We start from the raw sequence: 7,250 nt of genomic DNA, 5'->3' as shown, positions 1-7,250 counted from the left end.
GGTTGGCTTAAATCAGGTCTGGTCTCCACCCATAGAATGGCTACTTCAATCACCTTGCAGGTAACAGACAGACAGGGAGAATGCATCACAGATCTTTACACATTACAAGCATACAGTGCACAAGGTGACCAGGCCCATGGACAAGGGAGAGTTATCAACAGCTAAGACAGAAAAGGAAGGCCCGAAGCTAGGAGGAACAAATAAAGCGCAGGGCTGGCATGAAAGGGTGGAAGGGGAACCAGGCAGCTGAGGGTTTATGTGCCAAAGAGATAAGTGGTAGTTTCTTACTTACATTATTGGTGAGAAGACGAGGTGATGGGGAGAAGCGTAAGCGAAAAGACTGGAGGAAGTGGGTGGTACCGTAGCAGTCGACGTTGAAAAGCCATCAGAGGAATGTCCCGCCCTCCCTCCCTGAGATACAGTAAGTTGTTTTTTTTAGGGTGTAGGCTTGGAGATGGCTATTGGGACCCCTTGGATGGGGTTAAAAAATCCGTCAGTGGGATACAAGTGGGGAACCATCCTTGGTATGGTGTCCTCTGGTTGGGTGTGGTCCACTAAGAGGGACCAGGTAGTGGTAGACCTGTAAGGTCTGTGGGGCAACAGACCAAGTGTTAATCTCCTCAAGTCAGTGTTCTTGTGGCTGGGGACATCTAGCTTTGGTTTATGTTACTGTTTATGTTAACCTCGGACGCATGTCCCTGAACGATTGCACCGCTCTTCCCGGACAAATGTGTGACTCCGCAATCCGGAAAACTTCCAGTTGCATGCCCTTACCGGTCTGATCAGTTTGACCGTTTTATCCATATTCTAACTGAATCAGTCAAATACTCCAGATCATTCCACTGCAGCCCCCCTTGAGCCCGCTTGGACAGGCTGACTAGCTCGCTTACCCGTAATGCCCCAAAGAACGCTAGTGCAAAAGCGTGCGGAATAAGGCGCTTTCAAACTCTGAACTGCAAAGGTATGATATATGCCAAAATAGGCCATGTAACATGTCAAAAGACACCGGGCGCCGCCCATCCCTCTTCTTATGCGCTTTCCTGTATCCTTCCACTGATTGCTTCACCCAAAAATCTTTAGTATAGTCTCGTAGCCCTTGTAACTTAAAAAGGAAGGCTAAACCTGCCAATTTCCTATCGATGGCAGCTGCCGAGATATCCCGCTCAAATCCCATATTAAGAAAATAAAGAATCGCATGTGTTACCTCCCGGCCTCCGGGGGCGATCTCCAGCCTGTGCAAGCATGCCAACCAATCTTGCCATACCTTGCAGTAGGCGTCTAAAGTGGCCTTACTCACGGAGCGTTAAATCCACCCTGCCACTTTTCCAAGGCAATGTTCCACATCCAGTCGGGGCAGGTAACCCCCTGCTGCTCCGCGTCTGGTGCCAACTCCCGGAACCTGTCCCACTGGAAACGAGACAGCGCATCAGCTAAGGTGTTCTCAACCCCTGGTAAGTGTACAGCGTAGATAAAAACATTCAATTTCAAACAGTGCAATACTAAATGCCTCAGCAACCTGACCACTGGCATAGACTTGGCCGACAACCAGTTAATCACCTGGACGACCCCCAGGTTGTCACAGTTGAGCTGCACCTTCAAGTTACAGAAGGATTCCCCCCATATTTCCATTGCCACCACAATTGGAAACAGTTCCAGGAGGACTAGGTTCTTCAAGAACCTAGCCTCCAACCAAACAGGGGGCCAGCGGGCGGCGCTCCAATTTCTTTGAAAGACGGCCCCATAGCCCATAGAACCTGCCGCGTCCGTGAATACTTTGAGATCCCAATTACTGATGGGACCTGACATCCACAGGGCGTGCCCGTTAAATGATTCCAGGAATTTATGCCACACCTGCAAGTCCTCTCTGTGCTCACTGTTAAGACTCACAAAGTGAGTGGGGGCCTTGACCCCTGCGGTCGCTGCCGACAGCCGCCGGCAAAACACCCTACCCATGGGAATTATTCGGCAAGCAAAATTTAGCTTCCCCAATAACGATTGTAGCTGCCTTAATTGCACCTTGCGCCTACCGATGGTCCCACGCACTTCTGCCTTGAGATTTTCCAGTTTGTCCAACGGCAATCGGCACTCCGTTCCCATGGAATCCACTTCAATTCCCAGGAAAATGATGTTGGATGTGGGGCCTTCCGTTTTGTCCGGTGCTAACGGGACCCCGAAACGCTCCGCTATATGCTGTACCGTTCCTAAGAGAACTGCACAAATGTTGGAACCCGCTGGGCCGATGTATAGTAAATCGTCCAGATAGTGAATGACCGAGTTGATCCCAGAGACGTCCCGCACCACCCATTCCAAAAACGAGCTGAACGTTTCGAAGAAAGCGCATGAGATAGAGCATCCCATCAGGAGGCAACGATCCACGTAGTATGCCCCATTCCATGTGCAGCCTAGCAGACGGAAACTTTCCAGGTGAACCGGCAAAAGCCGGAAAGAAGATTCAATATCCGCCTTTGCCATAAGTGACCTGCATCAAAGGAAGTATACGTTACTGCACACTCCTCTGGTGCAATCGAATCATTGACTGACTCACCCTTCGGAAAGGAAAGGTGGTGAATCAATCTGAATTTATTTGGCTCCTTCTTGGGAACTACTCCCAATGGGGATACCACCAAGCCCGGAAGCGGAACTGAAGTAAAAGGGCCAGACATGTGCCCCAACTGTACTTCTTTCTCTATTTTTTCTGCAACCACTGTTGGATGCAAAAGGGCTGAACGTAAATTCTTCGCTGGGAGGGGCTACCGCCAGTGAGCATGGTATTTTAAAACCACTCGTGAATCCTGATTCCAATAACTGAGCCGCTTTTCGGTCGGGGTACCTACTGAGGAAAGGACGCATCCTTTCCACTCGCACCAGCATCATCCCTCTTATTTGCAGGCTCTCTGCCACGCCCCTTCCCTCTTCTAAAGCACTTTGACAGTGCGTGAGATCCCCCGCAACCAGAGCATGTGTGCTTAAATCGACAGTTCGCACCAAACTTACATGCACCCTCGTTGAACTGCCAACAGAAGCCCCATCTCATCTCGGTCGGTTGTCCTGGAGCTGTGTTACCTCCGACCCCTGCCTGAAAAAAACTGATTCAGAGCCCTCGCTGCAGTCATAAGCTTCATCCACAGGCTGATATCCTTGTGGTCCCAGCGTAGCGACGGTCGGACGGCCATCCGTTGTCGAAACTGTTCGTCATACCGCAGCCATTCCACCCCGCCGTATGTCCGGTGCGCCTCACTAATGGCTTCTAAATACACAAACAAAGCTGAGCAGTGCTCGGGGGCCTTTTCCCCTACCACACTCGCCAAGATGGCGAACGCCTGCAGCCAATTAGAAAAAGTACGCGGGATCAGCCTATAGCTGCGTTTTTCCTCGTCCTCCCTTTTGCTTTCTTCCTGTTTCAATCTGTCCAGACTGAATTTTTCTAGCAGCAATAATGTGAATATCTCCACATATTCCCCTTTCCAAATTGTTTCTTTTACTTCTGTTTTAAGATGGGCTCCCAATGGGCCCTCAAAACAGACATAAACCTTGCTCTTCGCGGAGTCCGCCAATCTGACTGACTCCGCTTCTTCTCTCCTGTTTTTTCCCGGCTGTCCGGGACCGAAACGCCGGCTGATGTTACTGGCGGATCGACCACCGCCGTCCCAGTTCCAATTGTCGGTGCTGCTGAATCGCCACTGGCCATGACCGTTGCCGTCCGCGTAGTCGCTGCAGCACCATCTTTTCCCTGTGGTGGAGCCCACGCCTGAGCTGGTGACGAACTGTCCCCCGTGGTCGGCTCAAAGCGCTGTACCAAATCCCGCAAACCTGACAATAACTCCTGCAGGCCTGTCCTGCCCGCCCCTTCTCATGCCTCCTTGGGCTGTTCTGCAGGTGGCCTAACCACTCTTGCCCCCGATGAACTACCCACCCCGAGGGAGCCCCTATTCCTGCCCTGCTCCAATAACTTTTCTAATAAAGAAGAAACAGATAAAGTAGAACTGCACTCACAGGGCTGCCCAGGACTGGGCCCACTCCAGAATCCACCGCTGACAAATGTCCCTGGTCTTCGTCCCTCTCCGACCAGGACAGCCCCCCCCTCCGATCTGTCACTGACCTCCTCCTGCCGAACAACCGCTGGCTGCACTCCAGAGGGTCCTGCTCTGGCTGCCGGGGGTCTGCGCTGTTACTCTCCTCTCACTCTCTGAGTTGTAATGCCAGACCCGTGTGCTGCCTGCCTGGATAGACTTCTGTACCTTCGACTGGTCCGGGCCTCTGTTGTTCTCCCTCTGCCTCCACTCACCATCGACCCTGTGCTCCTCACGTTCCTCCCACTGGAAAGCGCAGGGCTGCTGGCCACCTCGGCCACCCGGCCAGCCCTCCCGATGCACTGTTGTCACATGCTGGACCGGCTGGCTGCTCGGGGCCCCCCTTGCATCCCCGGTCGCCTGCTCCTGGCATCTGCGACAAGCTGGGGGGGGGGGAGCCATGTGTTGTGCTGGGCTCCCCCATCCTTGCGCTCCGCCCTCTGCGCTGTGTCCTCCTCGTGTCACCTTGCCTGGCTCCCTGAGGCTGTTGTTCGCTGGGGGGTGGGTGGATCGTTCTTCTCCTCTCCTGCTGCTGTGGCCTCTGACCCCCAGGAGCAGAGTCAGGGCTGAAGCGATCAGGCGGCCTGGAATGGCACGCACGTGGAGCCTCCGGGGCCCCCCCGTTCGTTGCCGCTCTGCTCTCGTTTATAATGGCTGCTACCTGATCTTGAAGCCAGTCTACCCCCTGTGATGCCGCCACCGCACGCAGCGGCTCCATTAACTCCGCCATCGCCATAGTTGCGGCCATGTCTATAGGAGGTTGTACCGAGCGGTGAGAGCGTGGTTCCAATCTTTCTCCCCGCCGCTCTCCAATGACGTCACTTCCCCCCCTTCCTTCCTATTCCCTTCGCAATGTGTCCTTCCCCTGCTGCGGCCACTCCCCCTTTCTTAAAGGGGAAAACATTTTCTTACTAACAGCGTGACTGTGCAGTCCGCACTTGTTATGCTGTCCCTGCGCTAATCCCATTCTCTCCTCTGCTCCAGGACTTTCTTTAAAGTTCATTTGCTTTTAAAGGCAGATGTCCCAATACTTTTGGTAATATAGTGCATTTGTTATAAGATGATCTTTTTTTTTAAGCTATTTATATACAAGACACAAGCTATTTCAAATGTACAATTAAAATAAAGTTGCCAAACTCTCATATGTTTTCCGCATGCAATGGGTGGAGGCCTTCCTACATAAGGAGTCACGGGTCCAAAAATTCTTTGATATCTGGGAATCTTTCATTCAAATCTTGCCTACAGATACCCAACAATCGATAGTACAATGTTTTCAACATACCCAATGGTTTCAAACCAGACTGTTAATCAACGACCCTCCAATTTATATCCTACCCTCCACTTAAAATTAAAATATATTTTATGCTTTAACAGCTAAGGTCTCCGCTCTTTCCATTATTTGTTATTTGTTAGACTGACTTCCATACGTCTTTTTGTTTCTTAATGTCCATCCTTTGATTCAGCACTGATACCTGGTTCTCAAACTATAGCTGTATGCTGTCAATTTTGTACTGTTCTACTGGCCAAATGTTGTGGCCATTTTCATTGTTAACTGCATTCTCGCATCAAAAAACAATTAAAAAAAAAGGTTGCAACAAAATTGTAGAACAATGTCGGAAAAAAACTGCCCTGCTAACAACTTGTTTGTGCCCTTTGGTTCAAGTATTGCGTACAGGCTCAGACATCTGCAGGTAAACACTGTGCGTGCGGCTATGTGCAAACAGCGGTGGCCTCTGTCAGCCTGCCATGAGTTTATATAGGCTGAGCGGCTGCTGCTATTCGCATGGCCCGGTCATTCCAGCTGCAAGAATCTGCCACTGGAATCTGGAGAATGCACCTAACTGGCTGTGTGAAGCAGGGACGTGCGGGGAGGTCAGTGACAGGTGAGGCACTGGTTTGTATCAGAGCCAGATACACACATACGCTGCAATCGTTAGAGCGAGAGCAATAATTCTAGCACTAGACCTCCTCTGTAACTCTAAACATGTAACCTGTAAAAATGTTAAAGCGTTGTCTATGAAGATTTTTAAGTACTGAAGTTTGACACCATTCCTCAAGTGTGTCCGATTTTAAAGCGTGACAAGTTAGGTATCATCTTTCACATTAAACAAAAAAATTGTGCTAACTTTAGTGAGGTTTTTAAAATTTTTTTATTTTTTATTTATCATGAAACCGTTTCTTTCGAAAAAAAAAAACGCATTTGAAAAATTGCTGTGCAAATACCGTGTAAATAAAAAGTTGCAACGACCACCATTTTATTCCCTAGGGTATCTGCTAATATATATATATATATATATATATATATATATATATATATATATATATATATATATATATATATATATATATATATATATATATATATATGGCACTAACTCACGGTGGAGCTGCTGGTTTAATCGGGTCTGTTACCTTCACTCTGCTTCCCTCTGTTTCACCGGCACCGGGTCTAGGGTTCCGTTGAGTTTACTTCTGGATGACACACGCACCAACTGGAGTACGTTTTCAATGCTTTATTAAACAAACGACTTAGGAAGTAGCAGGAAAGAGGTAGAAAGGAAACTCGCAGAAGAAACTCAAACCTTCTCTGAAAGGGTTCTCTTGATGAAAAGGTCTTGGTATAATTCAAACACTATTTAAAATGCGCTCCCCTCGTGGGACACACTCCTTGCTCGTCTGGATAGGCCTCACTCACCGGTCTAGCAGCCAGTACGCAGCACGAATCAAAGTCTCAGCCACAGACGTCCGTCCTCCAACCGAGTCAAGAGGCCCCTCTATAGACCAGCATGCGGCGTGATCTCTCCAAGACGGGTCCTCCCCTGGGGTCTCCTCGGTTGTCCAGCTTCGTCACACAGGACCGACAGCTCAGGACCATTCCTCGGCCGCGGTGGTAGGCTCCAGGCAAGCCTCTGGACCCACCCCTGCGCCGCTGTATCGTGGGCCTCCCGAACGGAGGACCACGAGGTAGCTCCTTAACGCATACCTGTCGGCCAGGAGGGCCAGCAGGTGGTGTAAAACGAACCCCAAAATATGGCGTCTGTCCCATAAATACCCTCGCCCAGAATGCAACTCGGAGGACCACCTCCACCGAGCGTGCCTCCGGGACAGAGGAGCATCCATGCGCTTCAACACGTTGCTTTTCCAACCCTGACCAGTGGTAACAGCGACACCCACCGGTCA

This window comes from Aquarana catesbeiana, linkage group LG01 (assembly GCF_042186555.1).
Source record: "Aquarana catesbeiana isolate 2022-GZ linkage group LG01, ASM4218655v1, whole genome shotgun sequence".
NCBI classification, from domain to species: domain Eukaryota; kingdom Metazoa; phylum Chordata; class Amphibia; order Anura; family Ranidae; genus Aquarana; species Aquarana catesbeiana.
This window is presented reverse-complemented; position numbering follows the sequence as displayed.